The sequence below is a fragment of the Leptinotarsa decemlineata genome, unplaced genomic scaffold (genome assembly GCF_025532065.1).
Source record: "Leptinotarsa decemlineata unplaced genomic scaffold, Ldec_3_MD MMD2_tig00000026_RagTag_RagTag, whole genome shotgun sequence".
Taxonomy (NCBI): domain Eukaryota; kingdom Metazoa; phylum Arthropoda; class Insecta; order Coleoptera; family Chrysomelidae; genus Leptinotarsa; species Leptinotarsa decemlineata.
In genome coordinates, this window is record NW_027412539.1 from 8,081,979 (window position 1) to 8,102,953 (window position 20,975).

At 34.8% G+C, this 20,975-nt stretch overlaps 1 pseudogene; it reads left to right on the top strand.

Annotated features, from left to right (window-relative positions):
- Positions 1-3,841: 3,841 nt before the first annotated feature.
- Positions 3,842-14,965, top strand: LOC111509418 (prostaglandin E synthase 2-like; annotated as a pseudogene).
- Positions 14,966-20,975: the final 6,010 nt, after the last annotated feature.

Here is a 20,975-nt window from a genome sequence, read left to right on the forward strand (position 1 = left end):
CATATACAGTAAGCATTTTGTTACCCTTGAAGGTACCACGACAAGTATCTGTGTAATTCATATTGAACATTGTTTTCAATATACGTTTCTGCATTATAAAAATACGTTTCAGTTGTGTACTCCCTCCCCATACTAATATTCCATATTTCAGCAGAGGATAAACAGTCCCATAATATGCCGTTTTCAGTGCATCGATTTTCAAGTGACGTCTCAACACTCGAATTGCATAACACGTATTTGCTAGTTTTTTTGCAAGATAGTCAATATGTACCTCATAATTCAGTTTATCATCTATATAAATTCCTAACAGATTTGTACTCGTTGAAATATCTAGTCTTTCACTACTGAGCTGAAAATACTCCGGAATAGAAATATTCATGTGAACAGTTTTAAATAAAAAGCAGTCTGTTTTAGATGTGTTTAACAATAACTTGTTGGTATTGAAATATGTGGATGTTATAGAAATTCTATTTGAAATGGATTTTTCCAAGTTGAGGTTACTGTTTACTGGTACAATGAGATTGTAATCATCTGCATAGCTCACAACTTTAGTACTTGATTTTTTGTAAATTTCAGAAAAATCATCTATGTATATAATAAATAGTAAAGGTCCAAGTACACTTCCCTGTGGTACACCTTTTTCTGTTTCAGTGAAGTCTGAGAAAAATTCATTATTTCGTTGCCTAATATATACTTTTTGTATATACGTATAAATTTCTTGAGGTTCATTGGCGGTAGATTCGGATACATTTCATTGAACTTTCTACATGTTCTGCTGATAACGTATTCCAAAAACACTTTATTGTGAGATTTTCACTAAATTGTTTTACAAAAACGCAACACGTGTTTCGCCATACAATGGCTTCATCTGGCGTGTCAATGTTGAAAGACACGCCAGATGAAGCCATTGTATGGCGAAACACGTGTTGCGTTTTTGTAAAACAATTTAGTGAAAATCTCACAATAAAGTGTTTTTGGAATACGTTAGTTATGGATTTTCATCAAGTATCGGCCGATTCCATCATATTTCTGCTGATAATTTTATCACACTGTCCAAAAATAATAAACAAATTCATAAGAACTTCGTTTGAATAGTTTTGTTCCATCGTTTTGAAGGTATTTGCAACTTCTGAAGTGACGAAAATGTCGATATTATTAGGAGAATGTCACAACGCTACTGTCAAATGGTAATCATGGCCTGCTTACCAAATACCGAATGGAAATACCATTCTGAAGGGACATTTTCACAAATAAATGTTCATAAGTCCGAAACTTGACAAGTTAGTTATAGGTATGATATACATAGAAAGAAAGCAAATTTCAGCAGCTTTCCGAATTTTCAATAATATACAGGGTGTTCCATTTAGAATAATCAAATTTCAGCAACTTTTTCAAGCAAACGAAAAAACTGTATTTTTTACCACCCTGTATTGAAGTAACGGAGATTAGGCTGACGTGTGGGAAGTGTCCAAGTATCACCTAACTCCAAACCAAATTTCGATATCATAGTACTTCTTAACTAAAAGATATCGGCATTTTTAGAAGTCATGATTTTCGAAGAAAAAAATTGAAATTAATTTTTATTTCGAAAACGGTAACAGATAGGTATAGGGAAATATCAAGAAAAGTTGTCGGGCAATTGTTGGAGATTCCAAAAATAATATTATATACAGAGTGTTCCATTTGAAAAATCAAAGTTGCTACTGCTTTCTAATAGAAGCGGCAATACCGCATTGTCGAAAATATTTCAGTTGGCTAGAGAATGTCCGAATATGCCCTCCATTAAATTTTCAAAGTGATCCGTTGTCTGGTTCACCAGAAACGTCTAATGTGCCATCCACCGTGAATCAGCCTGTATTCAGTTGTGGAATTGGCCGCGGTGGTAGTGCGCCCGACTCACGATCGGAAGGCCGGGGGTTTGTTTCCTGCCTCGACTAAATATTTTTCTCGAGAGAATTTATCTGGTTGAAGCTGAGATGATCCTGCAACCGTGTTAGGAATCACATGTTAAAAGGTAAGACCTCGTTAGTCCTTAGCTCGCACAAGTTTCCCAACTTCTGAGAGTTGTCGTTAATATGGGGGCGACAGCTGATCAACGGAAAAACAGATTTTTAAAACAGACAGATATATATCAATCAGTCTTTTTCAGACAATGAAAGTCCAAACGTGTAGCAGTCACCATTTCTGTTTTAGTTTAGTAATTTTCCACATGTATCTCTATCGCTACATGTATTCTTCAATAATAACAGTAAATTTTGTATTCATCAAATCAATAATACAAAACAAACATGAGAAAATAGAAAAATAATGAGTAGTAGAAATTCAGCTGAGAAAGTTTTTCAAACATAAACTTCATATGACAAACTCCATCAAAAAATTAGAAATATTCACAACTGAGATGTGGATATATGAAAAAAGAGAACACAAAGATATGTTTTGAATATATATGAAATGTGAAATAATATGTCACTTATAAAAAATATATAAGAAATATACACATACTTGAGAAAGAAAACACAATATAATTTTGTAAAATAGTTACAATAAAATTCATAAATGATGTTGTCGCCTGGCACGTTAGAAATCATTACCCTGACTAGAAAAAGCATTGAATATTATTTAACGTATTCAAAAAACATTTTATTGTGAGATTATTCCTCAACAGTTTTACAAAAACGCAATACATGTGTGTTTTCACTTAATGAATATCATGTATTTATACTAGAGTAAACTCTTTGAATCCAACAGGCGGAGAGTTGTATCTCCATTGTAACATAAACTTCTGGTGAATATTGCATCAATGTTCATCTGAAATATGTGGTATTTATTTTATTTTATCCTAGCCAATCAGAGTTACCGAAAAAAGAGTTAAATGTGATTGTTAATATACGCACGCCATTCAAAAATCTTAGGAAGTTATTTTGTGAAAGGGCTGGTCTTTGTATTGTGGCACAGTGAGGTAATCGAGAGAAAATCGGAGACTTACAAAGCTTCAATATTATATTTTTTTATAATAAATGCCTACAGGCAGTATGAATCTGAAGTCTTTGTCTAGCCAATGACCAAGGAAAACAACTATAAATTATGGTTGATACTATCTTCTATTCATATAAATAAACTGTGTTTGAAGTGATCAAAACTTTTTCTTCGAAATTTCTGCTTACAGCCTTGCAGAAACTTCAAGCCTCCTTTAAAGTAAAATGGAATGATCAACACAGTCGAACGCTTTACTGAGATCCGGAAAGACGCCACAGGCACAAGAGTTTTGTTCAATTAAATATTGAATTTCATCCACAAACTTGCACAAGGCTGTTTCGGTACTTTGCCCTTTAAGAAAACCATGTTGGAAATCATTGAACAAACAATGTGCCACAAAAAATTCATAATTCTCATTGATATAATAACTTCAAATAGTTTGGAGAAAGTTGTTAATAAACTTATTGGTCTGTAATTATTCATGTCATTTTGTTCACCTTTTTTATCCTCCTGAAACCCAATGTCCATCAAGATGGACATCGAGTTTTTCGCCTCTCACTATTTAAATAACAAACAAAGCGATGTGAGTCCCACAGTACATCGTAATGGACATGCAAATAAAAGCATCTTCTGAATTACAGACGAATCGCGCCAGTTTGAACGTGACTGAACCAATTTAGTGTTGAGGTTAAAATGGCATTAGGCAGAAAAAAAAACATTTGGAGGTAAATAAATACTTTTTGCTAATGGTACTATCATTTTTGAGTGTATAGTTATTAGTTGATGTATGTGGCCAAAATTGATAATTACCCTTTTAGTTCTTTTTTTATTGGATGGCAATAACAAATACAGCTTGTCCGTTTTAATGGACGTCGGTACCGACGATGATAATATTGTGGAGTGCTTGGATGCAGATGATTCCGAAATTGAGGGAATGTCAGATGATGAAGATGGGCATGACATGGAGGTGGAAATTCCCAATGCAGTGAGTGAAGAAAATGAAAGTTAAGATTCAGAAAGCTGGTCGGATTCTGACAATGAGCTTCTGGTGAACGTTCAAAAAAAAATCGAGCACAAAAATCAGGTACTCTGCGAATGGCTTGGAAGAAATCTGAGCAGTTTACGGCACCAGATTTTGTGGATCAAGAAATCCTCAGTACATGTGAAGATCGAATAGATTTCAAAATTGAAAACTACATCAAATTATATTTTGACGATACTGATTTTCAAAATATCTGTGACTGTACAAATTTGAGATTTTTGGAAGACAAAAGGAAAGCAATGAATCTCACCATGAGGGAAGTTACAAAATTTTTTGGAATATCGGTATTGATGTCTTGTTTGAAATATGCCCAGGTGAGAATGTACTGGGCTGAAGCTACAAAAGTTAATTCCGTGGCCAATGCCATGACACGAGATAGATTATTCGCAATCAGAGCTAATTTAAAGGTCATTGTTGATGCAAATGTATTTCATGTAGATAAACAGAAAAATACATTTTATAAAATTCGTCTGATAATAGATCGCATCAGAAATGGATATCTTTCTTTACCAAGATACAAAAATGTGGCGATTGATGAACAAATTCCTTTTACAGGAGTTTGTCAAATGAAACAATTTGTGAGGGGCAAACCAAAAATTGATTGAAAAATTTCGTTTGTACAACTCTAAAAGGTCTGATTCTGGATTTGGAAATCTATCAGGGAAAACATACAATGTTGGACACCGAAATTGATAATTTGGGTGTTGGGCAATCAGCAGTTATTAGGTTATCCAAAACACTGGTGGAAGGTTCACACATTTTCGTTGATAAGTACTTCACAACAATACCACTTCTTGAACACATGCTCGCTAAAAAAATTGTGTTGACGGGAACGATAATGAAATCAAGAATACCTGCAGCAGTGCATTTGACGGCCGAGAAAGTTATGTCGCGGTTGGGTAGGGGTTCTTCGGTACTAACTGTTCGAAATGATGGCAAAGTGAATGTAGTACGAACATTGGTACGATATAAACTCTGTATTTCTCGCATCAATCGCTTTAGGAACTGAACCACAAGATGAATGCCGTAGATGATCCAAGAAAGAATCCCGTTATCTCACCATAAAAAGACCAAATATCGTGAGGGCATACAACAGTTTTATGGGTGGCATTGATCTCATTGATAGGATGATCAGCTATTACAGAATGAGTATTCGCACGAAAAAATGGACCGTGAAAATAATCATACATTTATTTGATTTGGGTATTGCCAATGCCTGGATTCAGTACCGAGATGATAGACAGCAACTTGGTGATAGTGCGAAAACAATCATGAAGTTTCTTGATTCCAAAAATTTGGTGGCAAAATACCTTTTGGAAGACTCAACGGAAAATTATTCTTGAAGTAGCCCAATTCCTCAACAAGTAACCAGATATGGCCCTGCTACCAACAACTGGTACCAAAAGGAAAATTGAGCATTTTCCAAATTTGGCTGGAGATCTCAAAAATTCAGCCCGCTGAAAAAATACATGCTGCAGAGCAAAAACAAAGTTTTTTTGCGAATATTGTCATGTGTTCCTCTGTATAACAGCAAATTGTTTCAGAGACTATCACAGACGCTGATATTTTCGTCACTATGTCCTGTTTGTTCATCATAATGGACGTTTGTTTTTTTTTGTACTTAGGGATAAAATAAAAATTTTTGAAAAATAACGAAATTATTTTGATACTGAATGAGACCTTATATTAGAATTTCAGGTAAATCGGCCTCAACTGCGAGCGTCGGGTCTCAGGAGGTTATAAATGGGGATAACTAAGGCCAGTTTCATTTGATCCGGATAGGTACCAGATACCAGGCAATCATTAAAAATGTGACAGAGAACTGGTAATAAGGACGGAATACACTTTTTTAGAATTTTTGATGGCACATTGTCTATACCACTGCTCATTTTATTTTAGAGTTCATACCTGGATTGGATTATTTCTTCTTCACTCACTGGATGAAGGAATATCGAGTTGTGGTTTGTTTTGCTCGGAGTAGGATTTTCCCTGTTATGAAAACTCTCGATAGCTGGTGCAGATTTTACAAAATGGACATTAAAATCATTCGCTAGATTCACTCCGTCCCCATGAGTATTAGGTAAAACAGTGTTGCTATTTCCTGCCTTGTTGTTGAGGGTATTTATCACATTCCAGGTGGTTCTTGATTTGTGTCACTTTCTTCAATCATATTTTTGAAATAGTCACTTTTTGATTGATTCAAAGGTGGTCTGTATGACTTCCTGTATTCATTGTATATATTTTTGAATTGTTCATTACCAAGAGCCATTACTTGCAAGGTGCTTACTTTTTCTTTCATCTTTCTGATTTCTTCATTTAACATCCACTTTTTGTTTTTCATTGGATTCTTTTTGATTTTTTTGGTTGGAAAGAAAGAGTATCAGTATCAGCTTCACTAAAAACCTGATACCAAGTGAGTCGTCCTATTTCGGATATGAAATTGTCAATAGTATTTTCTGAAAATAGTCTTTTATAAATGAAATTGAAATTTTTTGATATCTAACAAGATATCTAACAATTCAGACTTATCTTTTGATTCTACCATAAAATTCAAATTAATTAAAGTCGCCAGCTATAATGAACAAGCCAAGTAAGGAAAGTAAAGAGAACAATGTCTAAAAAAATCACCATTTGGGGGGCGATATATACATACTAAAAGGTATATAGAATTGTCCAGATGAAATTCAGCACCAGCACACTCAAAATTGTTTGTGATTGATAAGTCACAAATAACTTTTCTCGAATGACCTTCAATAAAATCCTTGCAGTAAATAGCAGCACCACCATGTCTACCTTCTTCACGACAAAAACTAAATATTAATTTATAACTATTAATAACATTCAGTTCATCTTCACAGAACCAATGTTCGGTGAGGCATAAGAAATGTATATCATAATCCATCAAAAATATTTCTAGTTCATTTGTACTGGTTCTCAGGCACTGAATGTTTTGATGTTTGACTTTTATTGTTTGATGGAAGAGTCAAGGAATTTTCAGCTAGAATAGAATTTGAGATAGTCTGGGGTATAAAAAATTTTGTGCATTGGTTTCAGAGTTTGATTATTAAAACCATACAAAAATATCATATTTGCAAGAAACATTTTTATCTCATGAGATAAACAAGGACAAAATAATGAAAACTTAAATGAAAAGTTTATAGATTTTCCTATAAACAAGTAGAAGAAGATGCTTACATAATTAAGACCTCGAAAGAAATTGCCAGAGATAGTAATAAAACTGTCATTCTTGTGGGTCAAGATATTGATCTTTTGGTTCTTTTAAATCAATTGAATTCAAATAATTATGACATTTATTTTCTTAAACCAGGTTCTGGAAATGTAAAGATCTATTTTTCACGTCTAATAGTTTCAAAGATGAATCCTTCAAAAATATTGTTGCATTTTTGCACTGTTTTTCCGGTTGCGATACAACATCTGGATTTGCCAGAAATGGAAAGAAAAGTATCTTAAATTCATTGTTAGACGCTGAAAATTTGTCAAATTTGGCCAATATTTTTATAAGAAAGATGCAATTATCTCTATTCATGAATATAAAAATGAAAAATCAACACTGAATCAATTAAGATTTCAAAAATACCAATTGGCAAAAATTAAATCATCTTTAATTTTGGCCAACCTCTCCCCCACAGAAGGAGCATCAGAACAACAGTGTTACAGGGCATATTATCAGCTTCAAACTTGGTTGGGTAACAAGCTGATAGCAACAGATTGAGGCTGAAAGCAAAACATCAACGTGGCGTTTTGCCCAAATTTACAGAAATGAAATTAATTCCGGAAGTATTGCTCAAAACTATTTGCTGCAGCTGTGAAATTGGTTGCAACAGTGGCTGTCGAAAACATGGTTTAACGATTTACATGCAAATTTGTATTTTATGAGATTTTCTATGACATGAATGTAATGATAATTTGATAAATAAACTTTTTAACTGTATAAAATTGCAGCAATCACATTTTTTTGATTAAAATGTACATAACGATGCAAAATAATTTTCGAATTAGAGTTTTTTCCATTCTTTGCATTTTCTGAGAACATTTACTATAGAAATGTGTATTTTTCCACACCATCAGAAAGTAGAGATTTCAACGAACAAAAAGCACACCGACTTTTTGAAAAAAGCTGATATTTTATCGCGAGAATTTTCGATTGAAAATAGAGTGCTTTTTTGATATTCAGTCAAAATAAGATGAAACGATAAATATTTCAAATCAAATAATAATATTGAGAACATAGGAAAGGTAAGTTTTCACCAAATTTAATAACAAAAATTTTTTTTGAAAAAGATGAAAATTAAAACCAAATATTTGGTTATTTGAATTTTTCACATACATTTTGAGCTTATCTGAGCAAACTGTGTATATAAAAGTTGTAGATCTTTTTATTGCCTACAATTTTGCTATTCAACTTTTTTCCATAGGACCATTTTTTACTCTCAAAAACTCACCCGCTCCCACTTACCGAACTCAGATAGCCCGTAATTTATTTTTCCTTTAATTTTTATCATACTTCCCTCCTATTTTTTTCATCCTACTGTAATTTTTTTTGGTTTCAAAAATTATCGACCCTGGTTTGTGAAATAATTGGGTAAACAGTTTACGATGAACCGATTACTAATAAAATAGATAGTTTTTAATTCTAAGGAAAGGTAACCTCAGTTTTTCAATACCATTCAATCCAATAGTTAATTGAAGAATATAACAATTCTGCATAAAAGAAAGTTTTTACCTGAATTGGTTTTTCTAAATATGGTAGCAAAAAAATCAGGATCCCGCAAGTTTCTTCAAGGTGTATTCAATTAAAAATTTGTTATCAACTTCAGACAATCGACAGGATCATTGAATATTTTGTACAGCAATGATATATCTGACATATTTTTCCTGTCTGTAAGAGATTTTTGTTTTATGGGCTAATTGGTTGAAGATTTTATTTTGAAGAAATGTTTTGGCTTTCTACTTTCCCATATTTATACTGAAAAATGTGCGAATTTTCAATAACGAATGTTTGGAATACAAACTGAATAGGGAAAAGTGTTTTTTGTGTGATACAGTGTTCATATGAAAGTATTTGTTTAGAAAGGGTTTTAAGAGGGTTTTTCTTCCAGTTTATGTCTGATAGTTGCTTCTTTGCATGATCTGGACATCTTTGTATGGAGTTATTTTTTTGAAATTGATTACTTACTTTCTTCCTTTTTTTGGGAGAAAGATGAAGGTGAAAAGATGAAGGAGTAGAAAGTCAAGACCTTTCGTTCACAAAAATTTATCTTTCCTAAAAATTTACCCCTTTCAATTTATAATTGATTATGTTGTGAATGAAATTTTCACTTTGGAATCTTTGGAACTGACGTAGAATTAAATATTTTTGTTTGTTTTTGAACTATTAACCCATACCGTGTGCAATAAGTGGAATTGTATTATTCGTAAAACAGCCTAAATTGTTAGTACATGACGAATAATATTATTTAGAATGGATTCAATTCAAACAGCAGATAAGATGATAATCAAAAATCAATTCAAATTGATTACTTTCTTCCTTTCTTTGGAAGATTCCCTCATTCTTTTTTTTGTATCAAGATGGAGTAGTAGAAAGTCAAAAACTTTCTTTCCCAAAAATTAATCACTCCTAAAAATATAACCCCTTCAATTCAAATAAGATTCCTCTTGGTTGGGATTAAATCAAATAGGTGAATGAATGTCATTACGATGTCATCGATAACATAAGCAGATCAAGCTTATTCCGTGACATTAAAAATCGTAATTCATGAATGAAGTGTGTGTATTTTCTATAATGTTATCCACAATTTGGTACTGAAGAGCCTTAGAGCAAGTGTCTTAAGGCGAAACAGTGTTCTATGTAAGTGCAATTTGTTACCATTCATTTAAAGTAGAACTCATGTGAATGATATCTGATTCTTATTCCATAACGAATGTTTGGAATACAAACTGAGTATAGAAAAGTATCTTCTGTATAATTCAGTGTTCATATAAAAGTATTTGTTTCGAAAGAATGTTTTCTTGGTAAATTTTCGTTATGTGGACACCCGGCGATTTTGAAAAAATTTTTGACTGTACTTACGTATTTTGATGCGTTGATTACGAATCCGAAAGAAAAAAGCGGCGCTCTCCCTTATTCAGAAAGTTACGGCCCTTCAAAGTTCAGAAAAGGGCAACTTTTCAGCCTTCTTTTTCACTAAATAAACTATTTAAAAACACAAGCATTTATTCACTAGGTCACCTTTACACCTTATTCCTCCTTCTTTAACACTTTTCAGTTCAATAATCAACATTTTCTTATAAAAAACTTAATTTAAAAACGAATGCTTCTCCTGGTGACATTATTCTATTTTTAGGTTAGTTACTAGTGACATTTCAGAAAAAAACAGTTGGTATTTGCCGTCGCCTACTATTTCAAATTCGTAATACACCACCAAAAACCAATTTACGATCTAAAGAATGAAGGTAAAAAACATTTGAATTACTTCAGGAATATGGACTGCATCAGTCGTACCAACCATATCATTAATCTTAAAAACGTAAAATACAGTGATATGTAACCAAAAAGCAGCTCCGTACATTTTTTAACATTTTTATAAGAAAAATGTTGATTATTGAAGTGAAAAGTGTTAAAGAAGGAGGAATAAGGTGTAAAGGTGACCTAGTGAATAAATGCTTGTGTTTTTAAATAGTTTATTTAGTGAAAAAGAAGGCTGAAAAGTTGCTCTTTTCTGAACTTTGTAGGGCCGTAACTTTTTGAATAAGGGAGAGCGCCGCTTTTTTCTTTCGGATTCGTAATCTACGCATCAAAATACGTACCTAAGTACAATCAAAAATTTTTTCAAAATCGCCGGGTGTCCACATAACGAAAATTTACCGTTTTCTTTTGTATAATTTTGTGTTTATATGAAAGTAGCTGTTACAGGAGGACTTTCTTTCAGTTTGTGTCTGAAAGTTACTTCTTTGCATGATCTACACATCCATGTATAGGGTTACTTATTTTCAAATCGATTACTTCCTTCCTTTCTTTGGAAGATTCCCTCATCCTTTTTTTTTGTATCAAGATGGAGTAGTAGAAAGCCAAAAACTTTCTTTCCCATCAATATCAAATTAAATCAAATAATATAAAATTTGTTTGATTTTCACCACATTATGTGCCGCATGTTTAATAAACACCCTGTATACTTGAAAGATAATGAAGGAAGCTGTTTCATACTTTCTTCGATATTATTATCGATAGTAACGGCCTGATAAGGTAAGGTTCGTTCAAACTTTTTGGATTCATGCCGTGGGATAGAATATTCATTTCGACTTCTGAGGCTTCTATCATGTGTATCGCGCCTGTATAATTTCTTCAGGAGATATTGAAGTTGCCGTTTTATTCTGAGGTTATGAACGAAGTTAGCCAGATGTAATTCTCTTCTGTTAAACATTTTCCGCCACCCAATCTGATTTTCAAACCAAAAGTCAATCTCGTACATGCATTTTGAACTCTCTGTATTCTTGATGACGTAATTTGATCGAGACAAGGGCCATAGACGATATCGCAATAGTCGAATATGGATAAAATGAAACTATCGCATAAAACGACTTTCATGTTTCGACTGAGAAAATGTCTGTTCGAATAAAGTTTTTTTAAGAATCCATAAGCTTTACGTATTAGCGAGTTGACATGTCAGAATAATCTATAATTTTTTCATTACAGTTCAAAGTGAACATACAGAAGTTTCTTTCAGATATGAATGGCCATTTCAACGTGGTCAGATGTGTTCCTATCGCAAACATGAATTACTTTTTTTGCAAGAATGGAGAGAATTTTCTTTCAAACTTATCCAAAAAAGTCATGCAGAGAAGAAAACAAGTATTTTCACCCGAAATTTCTAGAAATACACCTGGAGATTGAAATTCTTTTTTGTAAGTAAAATTTTATTGCATCTGATGGGGATGCACATCTTCACCGGTAGCAGGAGGTTGCATATTTTAATGAGGATCTAGAAGTAATCTCGAATTGGGTTGAACGTAATCAGGTTCAATTCAATTCCCCAAAAAATCAGGCATCGGTTTTCTCCAAAGAGATAAATGTCTCCGAACCGGATATAATAATGTCAATTCCGCTTTCTGCTTGGATGAACTTGTTGGAGATTAAAATGGACACTAATATGTCTTGGCACAATCATGTCGCTGAAATTGCAAAAGCCGCTTCCCAAAAGCTTGGAACACTGTTCCGAACCAGGAAACTGTACACACCTCAGCAACTTTTGATACTTTATGAAGCTCAGACCAGACCTTCTTTGGAGTATTGTTCTTATGTATGCAGCTCCGCCCCCAAACATACCCTGAAGCCATCTGCCTGATTGGAGACGCGAACATCACTTGCAACCTTGATAGCCTGCAACATCGAAGAAAGGTTGGAGATTTGTCAAGAGAAGTGTTCAAGTGACACATTTGACTCCACTAAGAGCGGTACATATCAGAAATACGCGACGGACTGTGACTGCTCATCGTTTTGAGATTTAACTCAATACACCTCGAACTTTACTGTTTAAGAACTCTTTCATTTGGAGAACTGTGCTCGAGTGGAATAAACTTCCTGAGAACGTTCTTACAAATGGCTTCAATCTCCAGCGTTTCAAATCCAATGTGAATCACTACGTTCGCACAGGCACCGCTCTTAGAGTGCCTCAAGAATTTTCCTGTAGTGCTTGTGTTTTGTCTTTAAAAAAAAGGAAAAAAAACCAGCACGTGTTCGTACACGCCCGAAAAGAGGTGTGAACACGCCTGAGGAAGTTATTGAGGGTGAAATACTTGTTGCGGTTTTGTAAATTGTTCAGTGAAAATCTCATAATAGAGTGTTACTTGAATACGTTTCAATAAGATTCATGAAAATCATAAGTAGAGGTCTTGCCTAAGTTTGAAGTTTGATTTGGGTGCCTATAGATATAATTTTTGAAAAAATGTATTGTTGATTTCATACCTAAATAACACGATAAAATCGCGATATATTTCTCACCAAGTTCAATATTCACTTTTAGCCGAGGCACGCGTTCAACTCAATCCCGCAATCACGCAAAACACATAAAATCTAATTTTATCGTTTACGCTTGTTGATCATTTCAAGTCACGAATCTTACTGAAATCAAGACTCGTGGCTGAAATGTAAAACCTAACAGGAACAAGGAAATGCAATGAGGACTTTGAGAAGCACGTATACAACTTTAAAGCCCGTCATATAATTCTCGTAAAAGGATAACCGTTCAACAATTATATGTTTCAGAAGTCCCGATTCGAGAGGTGGAGGTCACTCTGATCGTTAACTCAACAAATGCAAGCGCTCAACTCTTTCATAATGTATTTTTCAACGAGGGAGGAATTTTTTATCTTCGGTAAGGTGACGTTAAGTTCCCTGTGAATTTATGTGAATGTATTTTGGCAATTGTCAGGACACTTATTTTTATGCATTTCTCAAGGTTGCCAGAATGCGTTTCTCACAAATTTGCCGAGCTATGGTAGAAAACATTCAAAAGTAACTCTTTGTTTGCTTTTGTGATGAGAATGAGTGATTTTTCATTTACTTTCAATTGAGTGCAAAAGCATGTTAACCTTTGAATGGAGTCACTGTTTCTTTTTTGTGCGGGAGGGGCAATTGAAATATTGAATAAATTTTGAAATCTAGTTGCTCCACTCGCATCGAATACATGTTCACAGTTTTCAATATCGTATTTTGTATTTTGTTGACGTGATGAAGTGAAAAAGGTGGTTTCTATTGAACAATTTCCAAAATATCTTCAATATGCAAGAAAATACCCGTAAATAAAACAATTGCCTCCATCTTCCAGAATACCCCGCAGTCACTAAATGAATGAGATTTTTTAAACCTAGTAAAACATCGACATTATGTAACAAAACCCAAAACAGAAAACCTAAGAAAAAGAGTGTTTAGAACATGCCCAACAGGTCTTACTGTAGGCGTTGAACAAACCCAGAGCCCATATACTTAATGAAGAAGTAACTTTTCCATTACTTAAAAAATTACCAGATATAAAACTCACTAAATCTATCAGGATAGTGACAGATTGCAGTAGTCTACACCTTACCCTATTTCAATAGCAAACGTGTCCTTTCTGCTGTAAAGTAAGAGCTTTTTTTGATTACTAAGGCATATCATACGATATTGTCGAAGTTAATCCCGTTCTTTGACAATCGATAAAATGGTCACCCTACAAAAAAGTGCCTATTTCAGTTGCCAAAACTAAAGAAGGATATCAGCCTCTTAATGATAGCACGATGATAATATTTGCTCTGGCATCGTATTTGAAAGACTCCGACAAAAATATTCCTGAAATAGCCAAGTGTATTCCCATAATCAAGTATGTGGAAGAGAACGGTTCAATGAAAAATGAAATTATCAATGGATATATTTTAATGCTGAGCAATCAAAGACTTCAGGGGATGAATGAGATTGATAGCAAAGAGGAAAGGAAATGGCGGAAATAGGCAGATAGTGTTTTAGTCCACACTCTGTATCCAAATGTATATCAAACCAGAGAAGAAGCAAGCCTTCAACTGGTTTTCAGAGGTTGGAGAATGGGAACGAAATTGTCCGATTTGGGAAAGATATCTCATTATATACGTTGACGCCTCCGCAATGTGGCTGATTGCCAAAACACTGAAGAAAAGGCATAAACCTCTAACATTATGTGAGACAGTCTTTATATGATGAATGCAGCAAGCACATGGACCAGATCTATCAATGCTAAAGGTGGTATGTTCATGGGTGGTGAACACCCCAATCTTGCCGATTTGGCTGTTTATGGAGTTTTAAGTAATATAGATGGTTGTCCGGCGTTCAAAGAGATGTTGGAAAATACGAAGATATCCAAGTGGTATTACATAATGAAAGAAACAGTGTCACAACATCATGAAGTTATGTTCATCTAGATGTGTTCTATTTAAATTGACTTGTTACAATATATTCAAGTTTTAGCTGTTTAGCATTTTTAGTTTGTTGGTGAGAGGGATACAAGTTAAGAATGTTTTGCGTGTTTTGATCAAAGAATGTAAATCAAATTTTGTGTGAAAATTGGAATTAAGTGCATAAAGAACACTTGAAGTGTTGACAGTGACATACGGTGATTGTACTCTGGGTCAGAAAAATGTTCACAAGTGGTATAAGCATATCACGCCCCCGCATATCAATCAACTAATGAAGATGTTGACAAAGTGAAGAAAATTGTTATGGGGAGTAGTCGAATTACTATTAGAGAAGTTGCTGTGGATGTCGGTACACGATTGTACGGTCAATTAAGTTATGAGCCGCCGCTTGCAAGGAGCAATACGAAGAAAACATCCGGTATTGTGGAAAAATAATTCAAGGCTTTTGCATCACAATAATGCACCTGCTTTTTATGGCCAAAAACAACACCGTAATCTTACCTCAGCCACCGTATTCACCAAATCTGCCCCCCTGCGACTTTTAGGTGTTACCAAGATTGAAAAGATCCATAAAAGGACGGCGTTTTGCGAAGATTGAGGCGATAAAATCCAAATCGCCAAGTGAGCTCAAACACATACAAAAATGCATATCAAAACTGCTTCGAGAATTGGAGAAAACCCTGGTACAAGTGGATTTTATCAGAGGAAAACCACTTCGAAGGGGACAAAATACAAATTGTTGAATAATATTCCTTGACGAAAATGGAAATTCACCTCATTTTTTGAACAGACTGCGTACATATTTTTTTTCAGGGTGAACATTTCAGTTTGCCTTTCATTACAGTTGATCAGATTTTTTGTTGATCCAAATTCATTTCAGCTTGTGGAAGATTGAAAAACCCTAAAATATCAATTTAGTCTACCTTCATTTTCAATATCCAATCAAACAATAGAATCGAGTGTTATATATTAAAATAATAAGTTGTAAATTTAATTTTTTCGGTAGCGTCTCTTTACTTGTTCGAGTTGATGATATCATACTTGTTTTTACCATACATTTTTCAAAAAGAATAGAATAATGTCAAAAAATATATAATATTTAAGTGAACCCCAATCCAACAAGCTTATTAATAATTCTTGGAAAAATAAGCAATCCCATGTCGATCATTTCTCCAAACCAGAGTAGAATCGGATCATGCTTATCAGCAGGGCATCAAGCGACATCTGCGTAGTTTAGAGAACTCAAGTTACTTAATTACCTTCAAATGACAACATTTATTTATGAATGATGTGAATAAATCAATTTACTAAATTTCTGAAAGAAGAGGTCTCAAAATACGAATTTTCAATTAATTTTAAGACTTTTGTCGCTTAGTTCCTTTCTAATAAATAAGCTTGAATCCATTTCTCACTAAGAAAGATGCTGCACAAAATGAAAATGACACGTCAGTTGTTATAAAATACTTATTTTAACTAAAACAAAACTATTAACTGAACTAAAATTGAGTTTAATGCAAAAATGTTTCCAATTGAAATTTTTAATCATTGTTATTTTCCTCCCCAACCTCATTATAGAAGTCCAAATCTGGACCAAATCTCTCCAAGTCATCTTCAAATTCTGCTCCCTTCAAATTTCTATAGAATTATTTTGCATCCGCCGGAATAAAAGGCGTTGATGCCTTAAAATCTGTTAGTTTTTTTGTTGAAATTGTCTTTCCTTCTGGCCAAAGCATTTCTAGATTTGTATTGAAATTGATTGCGTTTTTCTCATATTCTTCTGAATCTTGATTTCTTTGAATTTATCATTATTGTTATGAATATATTCAAAAAAGATACTGAGAGGCTATCCTTTTGTTATTTTTATAACTCTGGTTTTGAGCCAACTTTTTCATTGTTTTGGTCTTAGATAAAAATCTCCTTTCTTCATTTCTGTTACAGTTAATGTTTTTTTATGTCAGCAATACTTCATTATGTTTATATAATCATTGCTAATATAAACCGTTTGATACATCTTTATTGCTTTTTCAATAAACGAAAAATTTTAATCATTTGGTAGAAAGCTGGGGCCCGGTACTAGACACTTGAAATAAACTGGTTCTAAAGTTTGATGATTGGTGAGAATTGTTTTCATCATTAAAACTGTCTTAATATTGCGATTATTTCCTCCGCTCCCCTCGCCCAGGAAGTTGGTTTCATACGAAGCAATATCAATTTTTTCCACACTGGACATCTTCATTGTACAGCCAGAGATTCCTTTCATAGATAAATAAGTTTTTGGGAATATTGGTCAGTGGTAGAGTTTTTTCCATGCCGTAAGTCAACGTCTCAAGATCAGGGATTTTTTCGCTTCTTTCATATCTGGCTTCAATTTCTGTCTGGCATTTTCAGCTTCTCGCAGATGGTTCTCGTGTGCTTCTTTCGTGTTTTGTGCCTTTTGGGTGCCTTAAATCTATCGCATACGCTACATGTGTCTTCAACCAATGCCTTTTTTCGCATATTGAAAATTTCGTGAAAATTGTGAAAGAAAGCTTTAAATTAAAATTTTCCTGTAAAAACAACTCGTACATCTTCCGTTCCGTTATATTGTACCCTAAGTATGAACTTTGGGTTGTGGCTCTACAGTAATGGGACTTGTACGTTGGAAATTTTCTAATATGTTTTATTACGGTTTCGACAACTGCATCTGTCAATTTGTTTTTTTCCCCTGTTGCTTACCTCTTCTTTCTCTGATGCTTCCTTCTCTCAATTTTTACACAGCAGTGTTGATTCTCTAAAAATAAATCCTTGAGGTTTCTTCAAAAAAAAGTTTGCACATAGTCGGGTTTTTTAAATGATTGAACCTAGTATGAGATCTTTTCCCAGAATTTTTAACTATTTTCCATTTAATGTATTCTTCTCCAATATTGACTGCAACGAACGAAGTTTGTGAATTATATTTGGCTAGTTTATAACATTCATCATAGATATTTATTCTGTCATCGTCTGAAAAAAGTGAATAAAACCTCTTCTTGCATGGACATTCGTAATTCTCAATAGAATGTTTTGAATCAACAGGTTTTCCAGAATGTGTGTAATAGTTTTTATTGCTGTATTGAAGCTTACAATACAAATTTTGTTTCCTTTCCTTCTTTGGCCGTTCTGTTGCAGTTTCCATTATGTTTCCATCATCTTCAAGTTCATTTCCGAACATTGGAATGTAGTCAACATTATCTGCATCTTCTACTTCTGAATTCGGATACATATTGCATATTTTCGATATCAAATAGTTCTTCCTAATTATTGAGTGTCTCATCAAGTAAAATTCACTTACCCTTTCGATATCTTTAATTTCGGGTTCTTCCCTTTTTTCTGCATCAGAATCTACCATCTACCAGAAAATACCATCAATACACTGTCGATAAAACACTGGTTACCGTTAATGATAATAATCATTCATCTACTATAGATCGGTGAATATATTATTGACTTACGAATACAATCCCAGACAAGTGCAAACGTAAAAAAATTGTGCATTCCTTCATGAATGATCATGAACGAAACTAATCGACAGTATTACTAGGAAGAGAATAATGATCAGAAGAGAACCAAGAACCAAGTCACAAAAAGGAATCCAAGTGACATTGCTACTCGTTTGGTTGAATATCTAATCGAAACCAGGCGTTTGAATCCTTTCTGATTTATTCTGTATCTGCAATGATCCACTTAGGTCCCAGTGCAAGGTCATTTTTCAAGCATTGATACAGATCTGGCACTTGGTTCTGTTCAGAAATATGACCCGAGAGTACTTATTTGTCGTATAGTGCCATGAACTCACAAAAATGTCGCTTGGTTCCTTTAATCGTGATATCGATGTTCCCTTCGCCCAATACTAGAAAAATCTTACCAAAAATAAAAATGTAAAAGAATTTTGGTGGCCAAGAAAATTAAACCCTTCAATATATGTGAACTCTTTATTTTCTTACATTTCATTACGTTCAACCAGCAAGGTTTTTTTTTTACTTTTGCTACAGCAAAAGTAGCTTTCAGAATGAAATCATTTGAACGTGACCATTGTACAACTATCAATTACATCATACATTTTATTAAACAATTCATAGGACCTGATGATATGATTACTTTTGAAGGTTTGGACAAGAAAGAACGGCTTTAAAAATTTATTCAGAGTGAAATATTAGATTTGTTCTGAATAAAACTACAAACAATTGAAAATTTCATGGTAATGATACATAAATTGTTAATAATAATAATAATAATAGTCCTTGAGGGTGGTGTAAGAGTACACGCATGTTATCGGTATGAAATTCGGGATAGACAAATGTGCAATGGTCCATCTCAAAAGAGGACGATGCGAGGACTACGGAGAGGATGTGCAGCTCTTAGATGGAAGCATCTTATACCATCTGGATGCCGGAGAGACGTATACTTACCTCGGGGTGGAACAACGCCACTCACAACAGGTAACAGCAGTGAAAAACTCACTCCGCGACAAGTATCAGCACAAACTTCGACAAATCTGGTCATCGGAACTGTCGGGGAAGAACAAAATTGCTGCAACAAATATGCTTGCCGTTCCAATCTTACTCTACTCGTTTGGAGTAGTGAAGTGGACTCGGGAGGAGCTGTATCAACTCGACGTAAAGACCCGAAAAATGATGCATCTCTATAGAAGTTTGCACCCCAAATCGTCCGTTCCATGGTTGTACTTCCCCCGACAACAGGGAGGCCGTGGACTTTTGAGTTTGGAGTATCTACATGACAGAATGGTGCTGGATACAGCCTGTAAAGTCGTCAGGAGTTCGGATCCTCTTCTCTGCATGGTCCATGACCATGAGAGAGTAGGAATTGGAGCATTTCTCTTTAGGGCAGCTGCCCGAGCTGCTGATGAACTCGGTATAGTTTTCGACACTGAACTAGGTGACCACAACTCTGTCACCGAGTTGAAACCTGTTCAGCAAAAAGCTCAGATGAAAGCCGCAGAGATCACCTTACTTCTGCGGAAACACAAGGATAAGCCACTGCATGGGGTTTTCTTCAATAACATTGGAGACCTTGGCTTATTAAAGCGCCTGACCTTCGCTTTTCTCAGGTCGAGTGGGCTGAAGTCGGAAACTGAGGGGTTTATCATGGCTTGCCAGGATGGTGTGTTTAACACCTTAGTCTACCGCAGTGCGTGATGGGTAGAGAGGTTCCTTACACAAGGTGCAGGGCCTGCCGCGAGGCGCCCGAGACCCTAATGCACTTGCTATCAGCATGTCCAGCATATGCGGTGTCGGCCTATATCCATCGACATAACGCAGCCCTAAGAGTGCTACATTACCATCTACGGCACTCTTACGGTATTGACGAGACACCGGTGTTGCCCTACGCTCCGGTGGATATTGAATCCGTTGTGGGGAACGAGAAGTGCCGAATTTATTGGAACTATTTGTTCCCCACCCTCAAGCTCATACAAGCTAATAGGCCTGATGTGGCTCTTCTCGACCACCAGAGCAAAACGATATTTGTCGTGGAGTTTTCAGCCCCTGGCGAGACGAATATCGTCAGAAAAGAGGAGGAAAAACGGATTAAATATCGATATTTTCTCTTCGAACTCCGCAGACTCTATCCAGATCACTCTATCAAGATGGTTGTTGAAGTCCTTGGTGGAATGATGTCCTCTCTACTCTCGAATCTTAAAATCATACCGGCTTGCCGCACTAAGGCAGAAATCTCAGCCGCACAGATGCAGAACTCTGTCATTCTTGGCTCACTACGCTTGCTCAGGGCACATGATTCTCGGACCCAATGATCACTTACCCTACGGTATGGGGAGTGGTCATTGGTTGATAATGCTGGCGCGCCCTCCCGAATGTATCGGGGCTTTGGGGGATAGGGCCTGACCAGCGCACATTACGGTGAAAAAAAATTATAATAATAAGGTCCGAAGGTCAACACGTTTAATCGAAAATAATGTGTGAGAATTCAAATTTTGCTAATCGAATAACTTGATTTTGTAATAATTTGGTCTACCGTCGCG